At 42.4% G+C, this 17,506-nt stretch overlaps 1 long non-coding RNA gene across 2 annotated transcripts in view; it reads left to right on the top strand.

Annotated features, from left to right (window-relative positions):
- LOC131816543 (uncharacterized) overlaps positions 1 to 14,974 on the top strand; it is a 42,718-nt gene extending 27,744 nt beyond the window's left edge. The window contains exons 4-7 of one of the 2 annotated variants that reach the window (XR_009348102.1): positions 896 to 1,084; positions 1,189 to 1,366; positions 6,700 to 6,903; positions 13,586 to 14,974. This is a non-coding gene — a long non-coding RNA (uncharacterized LOC131816543). The remainder of the gene's footprint in view (positions 1 to 895; positions 1,085 to 1,188; positions 1,367 to 6,699; positions 6,904 to 13,585) is intronic. The other variant, XR_009348103.1, reaches the window with a different exon arrangement.
- The last annotated feature ends 2,532 nt before the right edge of the window (positions 14,975 to 17,506 follow it).

Raw genomic sequence — 17,506 nt, forward strand, 5'->3', positions numbered from 1 at the left:
TAGTGGGGGATGATGGTGTGGGACCCCATGAAGTGAATTTACACTGCCATCTTGACCACAATATAAGTGTCGTACACAGCCGTCCTGTGTCCCCTTTCCTTCTGAAATGGATTCTCTCTTCCCAGCTGTTATCAATAGAAGACAGGGGTCTTTGTTCTTGTAGGTGACTTGTTCAATATCGCACAGCTTTCGAGGTTTAACCTTTGGTCTGATTGTAGGACCCATTTTCTTTAACTCAGTGCCATGCAACCTACCATGTAGGAGTCTCAATACTCTCCTGCTTTTGAAGCTGTACTCCACAGGCCACATCTACCAGTGCATATCTATTCTTGTCTAGTTCACTCATTTATTGCACACATTTACTGGATGCCAGCTATGTGTTTCAGGCACCTTTCTAGGTGCTGGAGATATGGCAGTGGGCAAGTCAAACACAACCCCCTGCCCTCATTGAGCATGTTCCATTTCCTACTACTGGAAGCATCCACGAGGAACAATGGACTTATGCCACAAGTCCAGCAATGATATGAGTTTGAGAAATTTCTGAATGGTTCTTTGTGGAAGTGATGATTTGGCAGCAGCCCTCGAGGTACCTACCTGCACAGGCAAAAAAAAAGGAGGGCTGTTGTAGAAATGCCTGATGAATGGGCTTCAAGATCAAATAACTGAGCCAGGTCTTTAAGGTCTTAGTTAGCTCGAGATTTTTCAACAACTTTCCATGATACATATGCATATTATAGAAAAAACCCTATTCAAAGCACACTGTAAATTTGGAGGACGATTGTCTTTGCATTATTTTTGTGATTAAATGACAGTTGATGATACAGGCACTGTTGTAAGTCACGTATCCCTGTGCCAGCACTTTGTGGTAAATTCTTTTATCATCCATATTTTTCAGAGGTAGAGACTGATGCAAAGGGAGAAGTTTGGTGGTTCTCCACTGGCCACAGCTAAGTTAGCAAAAAGCAAAAAGCAGAGCCTGCATTGGAACCAGGCACTGTGGCTCCAGACCCCAACTCTTCACCCTTGGGCTTCTTGCAGCACGCCTACTTCCTTGTCACTAAGAACTTGGTGCAGGAGTTTAACGGTACCTTTAACTTCTAGTTTTTCTTTCTCAGAACTGAATCTGCATTGCAGTGCATCTCTGCATAAACATGTGTTTAATTTTGTCACCTTTAATTTTGTTTTTAGGTAAGATCTGAAGGAGTCAATCTGTTTCTTCTGTGGCTTTAAGCACTTCAGACAAACTTTGCAGAAGAGCAGGTGCTGATTTTTGCTTGCCTCATGCCTGGTTTCCCAGCGATTATGTCATCCAGAGGGACCTGCATGGTGGAGACACTCATCAGTCCTAGCCCTGGTGTGGCGGATGGTGAGGAATATTTTAGCCAGCCTTACAGGTTGAAATGACTCTGGAAGTTCTCTTGAGGGATTCCTCAGCTTGTCATGATCCTGAATAGAACCCTTTATTTCATAGATGGGTTTGGAGGAGGAATTATCCCCTGCTCTTGTTCACAGTAATGTCTTACAGACATTAGAATAGAAAGAATCAGAGCCCTTTTTATATGCAATGAGGACGGGAGACATTTACTGAAGTGGTGGAAACAGGAATGGAAGGGAGGACTCAGATGTTGGAAACAGCAGGAAGTGGATACACATCATGTATCTGGAGTGTTTTCTTGGCTGTGAATGAAATTTAAATCTGCCATCCAAAACTACTGTTTATTGTCCTCAGCATGATTGTTTCACGAGTGGACATTCATCTGCTCACCCAGCCCTGTATTTTCATGCCTCATTCATGGAAAGACAGTAGCTGCTTCCTGGGAAAGTCATGGCAACCATCTGTGTCCCATGAGTTTTTAAGGAACTTGCCAGTTAGGGCCAATGATTGATTAATGCACATCACTTTATTGCCCAAAGACAGGTATTTGATCCTTAGGCTGACCGAAGCAGAATTTGGCAGAGAGAAGAATAGTTTAGAGGGAGAGGTGGCTTCATGGGACTTTGTACCGTATTTCCAACCCCTTGATGCTCGCTGGCCTGGAGTGTAGTGTGAGCAGGTTCCAATGGAAGGGCAGATGTATTTTAATGAAGGCCATTTTTTAAAAACCCTTTGAACGTTGGTGAAAGAACTCCTTTTTTCCCCCACTCTGGAGCAAAGATATATCCACAAGGATCACTCCACTCTTGCCGGCCATATCAGGGGAAAGGATCGCTGAGGACCAAACATGCTTTTTCCTTCAAGTACTATTGAACTGTATGGTTATTCAGGTAAAAGCAAAATCTTGGATAATTCAGGAATGGTCTTTCTCTTGATAGGAAAGAGGAAACATTGCTTATTTTCTCCCAGCTCATCCATATTTTGTATGTTTGTTTGTTTTTTGAGTTGACTCTTTATGATATTTCACTAGAACTTGAATATGTGCTATATCACATCAGCAAAGACCTGGCATACATAATATTTTGTGTAAGAGTGTATGTCAAGCAAACATTTCAGTTCTCCCATCTGCTTTCATATTACCATATTCACACAGAACACTTCACTTCTAACACTGAGACTGAGGCTGTGGATTTTTCTCTCACCAGGCAACTCTGCAACACCAGCTGGGTGTCCTGTAGTTTCATTCAGCTTTGACACTGTCTGCCTTGATATGGCATCTGATCCCACAGGTTAAGGGCTCAGTCCCGTGAGACTGTTCCATCACATTCAGGTGCCAGTCAGAAGTAGGAGGGGCCCAGGTTACCCACAACTTCTCTACAACTTGGCTACAAATCAGAGGTTCCTTCAACTCCTCCTCCGGTTCAACTGAGTGGCTCGCAGAACTCTGGGAAACATTTGTTTTCATTTACAAATAATGAAAGATATGATAAAGGATACAGATGAACAGTCAGATGCAGAGACACAAAGGGCACAGTCTGGGAAGGTCCCAAGCGCAGGAATGTCTACTCCTGTGGAGCTGGGTTTCATCCCCCTCCTGGTACCTGGATATGTTTACTTACCTGGAAGTTTCCTGAAACCCCTGCTTTGAGGATTTTTTTTTTAAAGATTTTATTTATTTATCAGAGAGAGAGAGAGGTGGAGAGAGCGAGCACAGGCAGAGGCATAGGGAGAAGCAGGCGCCCTGCTGAGCAAGGAGCCCGATGTGGGACTCGATCCCAGGGCGCTGGGATCATGACCTGAGCCGAAGGCAGTTGCTTAACCAACTGAGCCACCCAGGCGTCCCTGCTATGAGGATTTTTATGGAGGCTTCCTTACATAGATGTGCTCTGCTTTTAGCCCCCTCCCCTCTCTGGGGGAATGTAGGGGTTGGGGTAGGGGTGCCGAAGATTCTAAATTCTAATCATGGTGTGGTCTTCCTGGTGATGTGTCCCCACTGAGGAGCCATCTCGGAGCCCATCCAGAGTTGTGTTATTAGAACAAAATATTAAACTCAAAATGGATGAAACACCTCAATGTAAGATAGGAATTCTTGCCAGTTTTCTTAAGGTGATTCTTTCTCTCTGCTATCCCTCAAGATTCTGTCCTTGCCTCCCTTCATGACTGCACTGTCCTATTGGGCAATCTTGCCTATTGGGCAGGTGGAATGGACCAGTAGGGTCAAAATGCACAGCTTCTAGAAGACAAAGGGATACTCCAGTCTGCTCTCAGGACTTTGGAGTCTTTGTGTTTTTGGTGCTGGCGAAAGGAAATGAGAGAAGAGAGCAGACAAGAAAGAATGCTAAGTCATTAGAGAGAACTGGTGGGATAAAATACAGGCATGATGAGTAGAATGAGTTTAAAAACATGATACCATTGGGTGATTTTTTTTAATACTCAGTAAGAATATTTTTAACAAAGTGAACCATTTAGTTTTGAAATATTCATTCTTAGCATGTTTTGAGTTTTAAGATAGGATTACATTACATGATTGTCAACATTATTTGTCACCATGACTTTTTTTTTTAAATTTCGGATAGGAATTTTAATAAGATAGCATTTTATTTCAGTAGACATTTAAGTTAAAATTTAAATGTATATATGTTCTTTCCCACATATTATCCAAAGGCTACAAATTAGAGTGGAAGAATAAGGAGAATCAAGATACTTGTTTTAAAGTTCTTTTTACACTGTTTTGAAAATATTGTCTTCCTCATTTATTTCCATCATTTACCATGTTAGCAAAATCTACAAACTTGTACTTGGTAAGTACTGATTGGGCTGGGTATAGAGGATGTCCACAGGGAAGCTGCCATTCTCTTTCAAAGTGACCTTTGTTTATTTTTAAGCAAAATAGTCACTTTATTCTTATATTTAATGGTAACTTTATTGTAAGAGGTTTAAAGTTTCCTAATAAATGATTTTACCTATTTGTACAAACTATTTGTTTGTACCTCAGGAAGACTGTGGCTCCTAAAATAATTCAACATGTGTCATGGTTCTTCTTGGTATAATTATATTTAAAATTAAGTTTTAAAATTTTAATTTTTTATTGAAACTTTATTGAAGGCAGTGTTTATTTTCTCAGGCTAAGATGGTGAAATAAACATTCTTGTTGAAGTCCTCTCTTAGCGGTGTTGAGGTATAGTGACCCCAGACCCCAGACCTTGCCCAGTGGTGAGGCAGACCATCCCAGGCCATGCAACTGCCCAGAGTAGCCCTTCCTTATATCCTGGATCTTTCATCCACTACGTGCTACTTACAGCTTCTTATGGAGGGGCCAATATTTGGGCAACTGTGCAACCTAAGGGCAGTAAGCTCCAGAAAGGAAGGAAACATGAGGGAATTTCTAGTTTCACTGCTCAGGGTTTTTTGGATGTTTGTTTGTTTGTTTGTTTTCCCCTATGAAAAATGAAGGCTCACAGGACAGAAGTATCCCTTTGATTGGTGCTGGGGTGGGGAAGCAAATTTTCTTCTCCCTATTATTGGAAAGCAGGCAAAATTAGTTAAAGTGAATAATCAGAAACAATTTGGGAGGGAAAGAGATCACAACAGGCATTAATCCATGTGGTGAATGTGGACTACTAATTCAGTTGTCTTTGGGTGTTTACTTACATACACACAAATGGGCATGCTTGGATCAGGGGAAAACAGCAGAAACTTGATGCCTTTTGAAGTATGTAGAAGTACTAACCTTTAGAGGTACCGGGCTGTGTATTTGTTAGCTATCTGTATATGGGTATTTTTTTCAGAACTTGTTTCTGATTTGATAAATAGTCTATATTCACTGTGGAAAACATAGTATACTTTAATATATTGAAATTAAAGTTCTTTATTGAGAACGTGTCTGCCTCATGCAAGTGCCTCCAGGTATATAAAAGGTGGGAGGTCGGGGTACCAGGTGGTGGGTATTATAGAGGGCACGGATTGCATGGAGCACTGGGTGTGGTACAAAAACAATGAATACTGTTATGCTGAAAATAAAAAAAAAGAAAGTCAGTAAGAGAGCCGGACATACAGCAAGTAGTAGCTCAAGTCCAATACCATGTAACTTTTTGTATTGATTATAAAATTTAAAGAAGGAGAAAGGGACTTTTTTTATTATTCTATTTCTTTTCAGTGTTCCAGAATTCATTGTTTATGTACCACACCCAGTGCTTCATGCAATAGGTGCCCTCCATAATACCCATCACCAGGCTCACCCAACCCCCTACCTGCCTCCCTTCTAAAGCCCTCAGTTTGCTTCTCAGAGTCCACAGTCTCTCATGGTTTGTCTCCCCCACCAATTTCCCTCAACTCACTTCTCCCCTCCATCTCCCAATGTCCTCTGTGTTACTCCTTATGCTCCAGAAGTAAGAAACCATATGATAATTGACTCTGGTGACTTATTTCACTCAGCATAATCACTTCCAGTCCAGTTCATGTTGATACAAAAGTTGGGTATTCATTCTTTCTGATGGAGGCATAATAATCCATATTGTATATGGACCATATCTTTATCCATTCATCCATTGAAGGACATCTTGGTTCTTTCCACACTTTAGTGACTTTGGCCATTGCTGCTATGAACATTGGTGTACAGATGTGCCCTTCTTTTCACTACATCTGTATCTTCTTGGTATATACAGAGTGCAGTTTCAGGGTCATAGGGCAGCTCCATTTTAATTTTTTTGAGGAATTTCCACACTGTTTCCCAATGTGGCTGCACCAAGAAAGGGACTTGTTATTAATTCTGTGGAGCTGGTCAAGTATGATACTCAAAGATTAATTCTTTCATACATAAATTAGTTTATACTGATTCTATTCTTCAGATTCATCTACAAGGAAAAGGCTATATAAAACTAAAGTCCCATGGATTTGATTAGGGTAGTATTGGATGTTAAAGTACCTGAAATTATGAAGAATGTCTGTACATTCTTCTAGATTTGTTTCAGTCCTAAAATATTAAATTAGTTATAATGTATGTGAAAATATCCTTACTATTAGAATTGCTTATCCTTTCTCAAATTTTTTAGTGGCTTAGTACTTCCACCACTGTATGCCATAGCTGTAATAAGCAAGGAGTAACAGGAGCCACCATCCCACCTTTGTCAGGTCACAAGGCAGAATCAGAAACAAGTCTACCAAAAAATGTCATCCCTAATAATTTCTGGTACTTTAATTTTAAAGTTTTAGTTGATATTCATCCAACCAAATATATAGCTGAGGTATATGTTTGTGAGAATTTGAACTGTTTAGGGTGGTAGGTTACACTCACTCCTCTAATCATGTATTCTGTTTCCTTCCAGACATCCCCCATTTGAGACCAGCGCCAGTGTATGTACATTACTACCACTCAAGACAATGAAAACATTTATAGTATAAAAATTCCATACATGGCAATTCACATTGTTTTTATTAAATGGATTATGAAATTCTTTTTGGAAAAAAAGTATCTAGCTATAATCCAAAACACTCAAAATCGAATTGCTGTACTGCCCCAAATCATACAGGTATGTCATTCCTCTTTTTCTTATATTTTACATAGGTAAAAATACACTAACACATACCAAAGTAATTGACTCATAGGGGTTTTGGTTCCTAAAGGATGCTGGTTCTAGGGATTATGTTTATGGGTGGGCTCTCTCTCTGTTTCTGAGGTGTCAGAGGGACTTCTGAGGTAGCACTTGCCATGCTCTGCTGACATTGCCATGACAAGGTGATCTTGGGGGCCAGGGAGATGTTCTGAGAACATGGTGTTGTGTGCAGTCTCCTGGACCCTCTCATTTTCCTTCCTTTGCTCAAGAGCCAGTGACATCAGAGCACAAAACCAAGGGCCTGTGTTGCCTTCACCCATCCCCAGCACCAGGCAGGCCCTCAAGAATCATGTAGGTGGGCTGTAGGAAGGACCTATTCGACTGCCAAGTGCCTTTTGGCATCTCAGGGGAGCAGTGGAAGAGCATCTCAGGATTTTGAGGTACCATGATGAAATGCCTGGAAGAAAAGGCAGACTCTCTTTCGAAGGCTTTCAGTGAAGACCTCTTTCTGTGTGGGGCCTATGGTATACCTTCCCTCTCTTGTGGTCCTTGGTCATAGAGAAATGGGCTTTCCCAGCAGGTTAAGTTGCTTAGAGACTTTGTGCTGTGTAGGGAAGGACAACTTGGAAAGGTTTGAGAGGGGCTGCTTCATGGCAGGGGCCTGCTTTTATGCACAAAGCATGGTCCCCTTAGAGAAGGTTCGCTGATGCCCCAGAGTTCCCAAAAGTATGACTAGGCCTGAGCTGCAAGAGTTCACACACCTGAGTGGCAGGTAGCATCTTGGTGGAGGAACACCAAACTGAGGTCCAGAGCATGTGTCCTCATTGATTAAGAACTGACTACAGAGCTAGAGAAACTTACTGTCAAGAAGTCTGAGGGGGATACAGTTACAGTAAAGAGCAGCAAAATACTTACTGAAGATTTTGAAAGGGAGCTTTGGGGTGCGTGGATGGCTCAGTTGGTTAAATGTCTGCCAGAGATCAAACCCTGTTGTGGAGGGTGGGGAGTCCCTGCTAAGTGGGGAGTCTGCTTCTCCCCCTCCCTTTCCCTCTGCCACCTCCCTGTCTGTGCTCACTTTCTCTCTGTCTCTCTGTGTCAAATAAATTTTATAAATCTTTTAAAACATAAAAATACAAGAAATATTTGAAACTTAAATTCACTAGTTGTAACATGTAATAGGAACCCTGTAAACAGTAATGATCACTGCTGAGAACAAAATTTATTTTTTTAAAGATTTTATTTATTTGGCAGAGAGAGATCCCAAGTAGGCAGAAAGGCAAGCAGAGAGAGAGGAGGAAGCAGGCTCTCCACCGAGTAGTGAGCCCAATGCAGGACTCGATCCCAGGACCCTGAGATCATGACCTGAGCTGAAGGCAGTGGCGTAACCCACTGAGCCACCCAGGTGCCCCACAAAATTGATTTTCCAAAGGAATATCCCAGAACACTGAGGAAAATTTCAAAGAGATGGAAATGAGAAACGAATAAGTAAGATCTGAGGTCAGGTCCAAATCTACCTTGCAAGTACCCTGAGGACAAAAGGAGAAAATAACAGAAGTTATAACTGAACTAATGCAGCTTTTACTTGAGCTGAAAAACAGTCATGCCTTCGGTTCATAAAGCCTTCAAGTCCCAGGGAGAATTAGCTGAACAGACTCAAACCAAAACAGACATAAACCTATTTGACTTTCAGGGACTAAGAAAAAATTGTCAGAGTTCCAAACAGAAACCACCAGTTCCTTCTAGAAAATGAGACAGAGTATCATTGAATATTGACTTGAAGCTCTATCCCTCAGAGCAGAAAGAACTCTCTTAGAACTCTTGCTTCCTATCACATATGTAAGCAGATGTCAGATTGATTAACGTTGTAAATTGGTTTAAGTTCTAACTCTACAAACAAAATGATAAAGAATTTGGAGAGAATCTAGGGGCATGTAAAAATTTGGGAAGTGGTAGACTGACTACCTTAGGTAGAGATAAGACCCACAGACCATATAAGAAATGACATGCCACTTTATTTTAAAAATTTGAAAAAGATTTGTATATCAAAAAAGAGTAAAGCTGCATGTGGGCAACAGGCTGTGAAAAGCATCTGTAACATCAGCTGTTCAAGGAGTTCATGTCTCTGACGTGCCTACAAATTGAGAAGAAGACAAACAGTCCGATTGAAAAACAGACCAAATGAGAGGAAGGAGAAGTTCATGGAAAAGGAAACAGAAGTGACCCTGGATTTCATAGTGAGCCAGGGAACACCATTAGTTCTGGACCATTTGAGACACCTTTATTCACTCACCCTGTAGACAAAAACTAAAAATCATCAGGTAGACAAAAATTTGCATGAAATCATATATAAGAAACTCAGCCCCGCTCTTTGATAAATTTTACAGTCTATCTTGTGTGATTCTTCAGTCAATTCAAAACAATCTGTTTAGAGACTCTGTTCCCTACTTGGTTACAAATTTTCAGGGAACCATCACTGTATTCATTGAGAATAAGTTCCTCATTCTTGAAAAATACATTTGAGTGATGAAAAATAGCAAGAATAGTGGAATAACCACAAATTCAAGGTTCTAGTTTTCCCCCCGCCCTTAGTTGGAAAGGAAACTTTTCACACATGTGAGTCATCTACTTTTATTATCTGGCTTTCTAAGTTTCCGTAAAGTCTGACGTCCTGAATCAGTTTGGATGGTTGTCTCATCCTAATTCAAACTGTCTTAAAGATTAAAAAAAATAAAAACAAAAACAAAACAACAACAACAAAAAACCCTTCAATCTCATGAAGAAGCAGCTCATGGGAGGGCTTGCAGCGAATGTGTTTTATTCACGCTGTCTCCATGATTTTCTCCATTTTTCCCTACTCTGCCCTTTCCCTCTGGCCAGTTTGTCCTCCACCCCCTGCTGACTGTGTGATGGCTGCCCACAGTGGGGGCACTGCTTTCCTTGTTCACATTCAGAGACAACCCAGATATTTCTGTAAAGCCCTTCCGTTTGTGTGTGTGGGACAACCTAGGTTACTTTCTCTCGTAGAACAGTAACAAGGCACTGACTGTCGTGCAGCTGGCTGTGTGAATGGCCCAGGAGGAACATGACTGGCTTCCATGACAGAACCCTTCCCTGTAGTGTGGATGGGGCCAGCTTCCTGTGAGTCACCTGGGCTGCAGTGGAGGAACCCACAGTGCACTGGGGTTCAGGAAGGGGGAGGGAGGAAGGATGCTGGCAGTCAACTCTCCAGACCCAGTACTACCACACCCTGAAGATAGTCCTACCTAGAAATGGTCCCTGCCATTGTACAGACTCAATATGTCTCAGTGAGTTCTTCTAGTAGTTTTTTAGTGCCACTGTAGCAAATGACAAATTCTCAGTGGCTTGAAACAACACAAATTGATTATCTTGCAGTTCTGGAGGTCAGAAGTTCAAAAATCAGTCTCAGTGTGGTAAAATCAGGGTGTTAACAGCCCGTGTTCCTTCTGGAGGCTCTAGAGGAGAATCCACTTTCTTGCCTTGTCCTGCTTCTAAAGTTGCCTGCATTCCCTGACTTGTGGCCCTTCATTGCACCACCTTTTATCCCTCTGTTTCCAACTTCACATTGCCTTCTTATTCTGATCCTCCTGTCTCCTTATGGATTCTCATGATTACATTGGGACCACCGAGGTAATCCAGGATAATCTCTCACCCCTCACACCTTAATTTAATCATGCTTGCTAAATCCCATTTGCCAGGTAAGGTAAAGTACTCAGAGCTTCTTGGGCTAGGGTATGGTCATCTTTGGGGCAGTCGCTATTCAGCTGGTCAGTTGCCTCCTGTACTCCCTTTTATGCCTCACATCTCATTTCACATGTGTCTGCATTGCAAATGAGAAATGCAGCAATTTAAACCATTGAATATTAGATTTTGGAGATAGTTGCGGGAATAAAAGCACATATAATTTTATTTGTGTCCTAAAAGTTTTTGTTTGGAATTTTAAATTTTATCTAATTGTCCCTAGGTAAATTAAATATGATTCAGTCAGTTGATCTGAAAAATCTTTTCAAAGAGTATACCGCTGTTGTAAAGGCCCTTCAAAATAGTATTTTGAGTGCTGTTTCCAAATGAACTTTACACTTTCACCCTTATCACTGTATTAAAGGTCATGTTTGAGGGTTTTGTGTGTGTGTGTGTGCTTTTTTCCAAAGTGAACTTGCTTCTCTATCTAAAACTAATACCTCTAACAGTATTTTTCACCAGGGAGGAGAGGAATTAGTGTACCTTCTAGACTAAGTTTTCTTTCCACGTGAAGAGTCTGTTAGGACAAATATTCATGGGAGGAGGAAAAGACAGTAGCTCTTACACACCATATACTATGTTGACAACAGCAGTATAAGCCTGACCAAAGCTGTACATCTTGGTGCATCATTTCAGCTGAAACGTGTTCAGTGAAGTATGATGTATTCCTTAGTAATTCATTTTTGTGTGAGATAAAAGTACATCAACAGAAATTAGGGAAAGCAGAGTGGTAATTTTAAAATTTCATCAGTGACTGTTTTTTTACCAGTTCTATAACACATTAATTGATATTAAAACCCATAAAAGCTCATTTGGGAATGAAAAAGAAAGTTTGAGGTGGTATTGATTTTTTTAATGATATTTGTATTTATGTGTATGATTACACTTAGTTACACTTTGATTGAGTCCGAATGTGCCCTTAACAATAATCCATGGGCTCTGGGTTTCCTGAAATTGTATGTCATGGGGTGAACAGTTAGAAAAAGTGAATCCCACAAATTGACAACCCTATGGGGGTTTATATATTACACAAACACATTTGTTTGTTGACTGCCACTCCAGTACTTTCTGTGTCCTAGAGCTCTACCCACGTGGTGCAGGCTGCCCCCATCTGTGCTGGAGAATCATGACGGGGCATTCAGTGGCCTTAGGCATCCCCACAGAGCGGCAGTTGCATTCTCTCATTTCCCACCTAGTTTGTGGGCATCCTCCTTTAGCTTGACCCTGACAGTGGACAGGTCTCAGTATGAGCTGTCTGTGGGAAGAAACAAGATGTTGGGGGGCAGTGGTAGTTGTTGATGGGAAGTTTTAAGTGTCAGGTTGTATCTTACAATTTTCTGAACCCTGGAAGTGCAGGCCTGGGCCAACCTGGTATGTCTGTTTCACCGACCAAATCTTCCTCATGTGCCCAAGAAGTGAAACCATATTTGCATTTGCCACCAGAATCAACTAATACTAAATAATAGTTGCGAATTCCAGCTTGATTATAGTGAGTGGAAAATGGACCTCTCTCTGTTTAATTTTTACATATGATTTTACTGTTCATCTTCATAAAAGGGATAAGAAATGAGAAAACGTGGATTATCAGTTTGTTTTCACTCTCATCACTCACTGCAGTTATAATTTTCAAAATACCAAGATGTATTTTTTTTTTTTTTTTTTTTTTTTTTTTTTTTTTTTTTTGTGGAGGGAGTAGGGACTAAGACTAAGGAAAGCATTGTTCTATCAAGAGAAGTCGTTTTCAATTTATGGTATGATAGGAAATCCATCTCGTATGTCCTATTTGGATAACAGAGCTCACTTTTAATTTTTTTAAACTTCCTTTGATTTTTTAATTGAAGTATAGCTGACCCACAATGTTGCATTAGTTTCAGATATAAAACAACAAGATTTGACAAGTCTGTATGTTATGCTGCGCTCGCCGTACTGTACCACCAACCATATTCCCTATGCTGTGCCTTTCATCCTGCAACTTATTAATTTTGTAACTGGAAGCCTGTTATCTCCCACTGTATTTCACGCATTTTGCCTGTCCACCCGCTGCCTCCTCTTTGGAAACGATCAATTTGTTCTCTGTAGTTATGGGTCTCTTTCTGTTTTTCTGTGTGTTCAGAGAACTTTTTAAGATAACTTGGTGCCTTTAAACATATTCCTTGATTTACATTATTTTGGATACGTATTTGCCATGTTACCCAATTAGTTATGTAATGACTTCAAAATTTGGGGGCTTAAAACAACCGTTTTGTCATATTACATATGTTTTGGGGGTCAGAAATTAGGGCAGGATCTCATGGGGCAATTTTTATGCTTAATACGGCATTAACTGAGGTCAGTGGGTGGTGGCCTTCAGCAGGCGGCTGCTTCGTCTAGAGGATTCAGGATGACTTTTTGCACATGCCTGTCACTTTGATGGGTACAGTTGGGAGATGAAGCTCAGATGGCCCTCCACTTCCGTGAAGTCTTTGTAACAAGGTTGTTGGACTTCTTTCCTGTGCACTCAGAGCTCCAATAGCAAATGTTCCAAGAGAGGGGTTCCTTTTGGACTTGGGCCTGAAACTGACACGTTTCTTTCACTGTTTAACACAGTCACATAGCCCATGTGAATCAAAGGGAATGGGGAGTCATAGGATTTGTGATCATTTTTTAACGTGCTACATATGTTCATATGTGTATTTTTTCCCGTTTCTCTGACCTGTGGGAAAATGGAAGTTATTGATCAAAGAGTCACAGGTTATCAAGCTGTACGAGAGACTTCAGACTTAATCCAACCTCCATACTTTATAGATTAGAGAATATATATGTAGGTGCACATGTACATCTCCATATCAGTTATTATATATACACTTGTATATCACTAAAAATGGTATCTGTGGATCAGCCAATTCTTCTATTTTCATAGGAATGAAAAGGACTCGTCATTCCCCGGAAAATCTGAAGAAAGAAGCCAGAGCAAGAGTAAGGGAGAAAGAGAGTGAGAGGAGCATCTGATGGGATAGGATTTCTTACAAAAGGACTCCTGAAATGACCAGAGAAAACAGACCAACAGAAAAGGGCAGACTTTGACCAAGCGGTGCTCAACGACCTGAATATCCACATGGAACAGAAGAGGTTTTAACGCTATTCCCTACTGATGTAGCCTACATACTAAAGAGGACATCAGAAGTTTTCTGGAAGATACAATAGAAAACCATTTTGAGGACCTGGGGGAGGTGGCAGAGATGAGTGGAACAGAACACCAAAAACAGAAAGCCCAAGAAAGCTTGGGTGCCGCTTCCAGTCGGCAACGAGAGAAGAATTAGGCACGAACCAGTCAGCTGCAAAAGACTGGGAGCAGGGGACAACAGTCGAAAAGGACAGCTGCCAGGAGCAACTCCACAGTCTCACTTTTATTGGATAGAAAACAATAGCCAATAGAAGGATTGAGGAAGGTCAAATGTTAATCCCACCTTGCTGACAAGCAAGAAGGAGGATAAAGTTTATAGTTAAACAAGCACATTGAAAGAACTCTTCTAACTAACAACGGGCACTTCTGGGAAGAGAAAGGCTTGATGGCGGATAAGGGAGGCAGGCGGTTTTCATTCCACCCTGAGCTGACCTGGCGTTCCCGGGTGCTCCGCTTTCCTGAAGCAGACGGCATTCCGCCCTGGGCCGGCCGGGCTTCCAGCCAGCGCAGCTTCTGTGAGGGGGCTGCATTCCGCCATGAGCAAGCGAGGTATCCCCCGCTGCCCAGCTTCTGTGAAGGGGCGGTGTTCCGCCCTGAGCGAGCTGGGCATCCCCAGCTACCCAGCTTCACAGTCATCTATCATCCTTTTCCCCAAAGACCTGTTTCCAGTATATGTATTTCTAGAGGTCATATGTAAATGTGCTTGGTAACTAGTAAAATCCTCCAGGGGTTACAGTTTAAGTAACAAATTGTTCCGAGGGGCACCAGCAGTTGGGAAGTTGGACTCTACTCATTCCAAGGTTCCAAACAAAAAAATATTGCCCAACAAATGACAATACTAAAACTATTAAAGGCTCTATGGAGATACCAGATAAGGAACTGTATACAACTCTAAATAGGAGAACTAGGAATCAAGAAGGATAGATAGGTAACTTCAAAACAATGAAAATCCTAGAGCAGAAATATCCCAAGGAGAAAACCATCAGCCAAGAAACATGAAAAGATTCCTGAAATCCTCAGTGATCACAAAAGAGCAAAGGAAAGCACAATGTGTTAGTGTTAACCCAAGGAGGCAGACCCCAAAGAGTGTTGCTTAATCCAATGGATTGAATCATGAAAAACGGATTTAATCATGGAGTGGGGCACTTTCTGCTGGGGTCCTGATGCCAGTGTCTTGGGCTCCAGACCTTTCTGGGGCTCTGTGCTCAGCAGGAAGCCTGCTTCTCCCTCTCCCACTTCCATGGCTTCTACTCCTTCTCAAATTGGGCTTCCTCTCTCGCTGTCTCTGTCTTTCTGTCCAATTCATCAATCAATCAACCAATTCCTTCAATTCAAGAAGTAAAAATCAAATGTTGACGCATGGGGCCCTAAAGAACGACAAGAATATGGAGGGTTGTTTGATGATTTTTTTTAAGATTTTCTTTCTTCCTTTTACAGACAGAGAGGAGAAGGAGGGAGAGAGACAGGCAGAGAGGGAGGGGTAAACAGGCTCCCTGCTAAGGAAAGAGCCAGATGCAGGGCAGGGTGCGCAGGCTGTTGCCTCGCCAAGTCCAGCATGTAGCCCTGCAGCAGCTCCAGTAGTCCCAAGGGGATCTCTCTGTAGGTCTTGCCTGCCCCTCCCCCGCCGGGGGCACCTGGGCGCTGCCCTCACCTCCTCCCTGGACCGACCTGTGGCCCCGCCCCACCCCCACCTCCGCAACGAGCACGCTCAGAGGGCGCTGGAGGCGCTCAAGGAGGCTTGCCCCAAGGCTCCCTGGGCTCAGCTGCTCCCTGCTGCTCCCTGCCACGGCAGCACCGAGGGCGGCGGGGGCGAAGGTGGCATCCGCTGAGGGAGGCCCGGCCCTGGCAGGGCAGGCAGCACCGAGGACACCTCCCGCTCGCCCTTGGGCCTGTCACTTCTCTCCCCACCCCTCCCACTCTCAACCATTGTTCCCTTCTCTGAAGGGTTGTCATACTTGGTTTTAGGGCAAGAGCACAATTGAGTGTGAGGGGGAAAGGGCAGGACCAAAAGAGAGGCCCAGTGGACTCTGCCCTGAGGCCAGAGCTTGCCTCAGGGCTCAATCTCAAGAGCCTGAGATCACCACCTGAGCCAGAACCAAAGAGTTGGGCGCTTCACTGAGGGTGCCACCCAGGTGCCCCTCAGCTGTTGTGGACCAATTTCTGGAGAGGGGTGCCTGCGTGACTCTGTTAGTTCAGGGACTGCCTTGGGCTCAGGTCATGAACCCGGTCTTGCAGGATCTCCTCCTGCCTCGGCCTCCCAGCTCCTTGGGGAGTCGGCTTCTCCCACTGACCTTCTCCTCTCTCATGCTCTCTCTCACTCATTCTCTCACAAAGAAAGAAAGAAAAGCTTTCCAAAAAATGTCTTTAGCCTTGTTTTATGGGCTTCAATATGGTTGATCTCAATGAGTTTTCTCATCAGATGCAGACAACTTGAGGATAGCCATGTGTTTCTAAAAGGGTCCTTTTGTGTTCTGAAATGTCTTCTTTCTCTGTTCATTTATCAGGTGTCTTTCCATTGTCTCTTCTCAAGACCTAGGAAAAGCAGCCTTTGAGGATTTGTTTGGGTAAGGTCTAGTCCTTTTCATCCTTTTTCTTTCCACAAAATCTATACTAGCCTCTGCTTCCTTCTAAGTAGAGTTTATTTTTCACTGCCCTATTGAGGTCTTTTCTTTCAATAGAATTTGAGTCGTTCACTCTGAAGGTCATTGTTGAAATGTTGAATTTGAAGTCTACTACCTCGCTAGGCGTATTTTCTTTTTCCTGTCTATTCCTTCTTCCCTTTCCCTTTAGAACTGCCTTTCTTTCGATGACCTGAGTCCTTTGGAGGCTAATCTCTGCCTTCTTTGATTGGCTGTCACAGGGGCAGTCAGAGATTAGGAGGTATTTCTGACCCTTTTTACAGTTGTTCTCCCCTTCTTTAGGGAAGCTCTAGAGTCAGCTTTCTCCGAGGGATCATTTCATCCCGCTCCTAACTCATGCTCCTTACCGGGTCTCTACTGAATATTGTGACTTAGCCAGAAGAACACTTCCCTCTGGCTGGTAGGAACTCCAATGACCTCTAGCCTTGTAGGAGTCTTGGCAATCATCTGGTTCCGTTGCCTTGACTCTTTGACAGAATCTTTTTCTAAGACACACACTGCTTCCTATGGACCAAGGACTCAAGAGGACTCCAATGTGTATTTTCAAGAGCTTGTTTTCTACTTGAATTCTGTCTCTCTGGAACCCATGGCGTTTTCATCACTCCACCCTTCCTGAATTCCAATCCCTCTTTCCTCATACCAGAGAGACTCCCATCTTTTCCTTGGAATCTCCTCCCTACCCTCACCATCCAGAATTCCTCCAGGTGAAAAGCCAAGTGAATCCTGGGGCTCAGTTTATTTATTTTTTTTTTTATTTTTGCTTGTTTTTCTTTTCACAGGGTTCACAAATGTGCGTTCATTTTCAATGTTTTAAAGAGTTAGATATATAGAGATAGATAGATATAGACATATCTATATCTATATAGATAGATACTTTTTTTCTTTTCAATTCCCCATGGGCTTCTGGTTGGTTACTTTTCCTCTCACAGGTTTGTATTAGTTTTCTAGGGGTGCTATTACAAGATACCACAAGCCTAGAGGGTGAAACAACAAAGTGGACAGAATTTGAGTCCTTTAC

Source organism: Mustela lutreola, chromosome 15, assembly GCF_030435805.1.
Source record: "Mustela lutreola isolate mMusLut2 chromosome 15, mMusLut2.pri, whole genome shotgun sequence".
Classification (NCBI taxonomy): Eukaryota; Metazoa; Chordata; class Mammalia; order Carnivora; family Mustelidae; genus Mustela; species Mustela lutreola.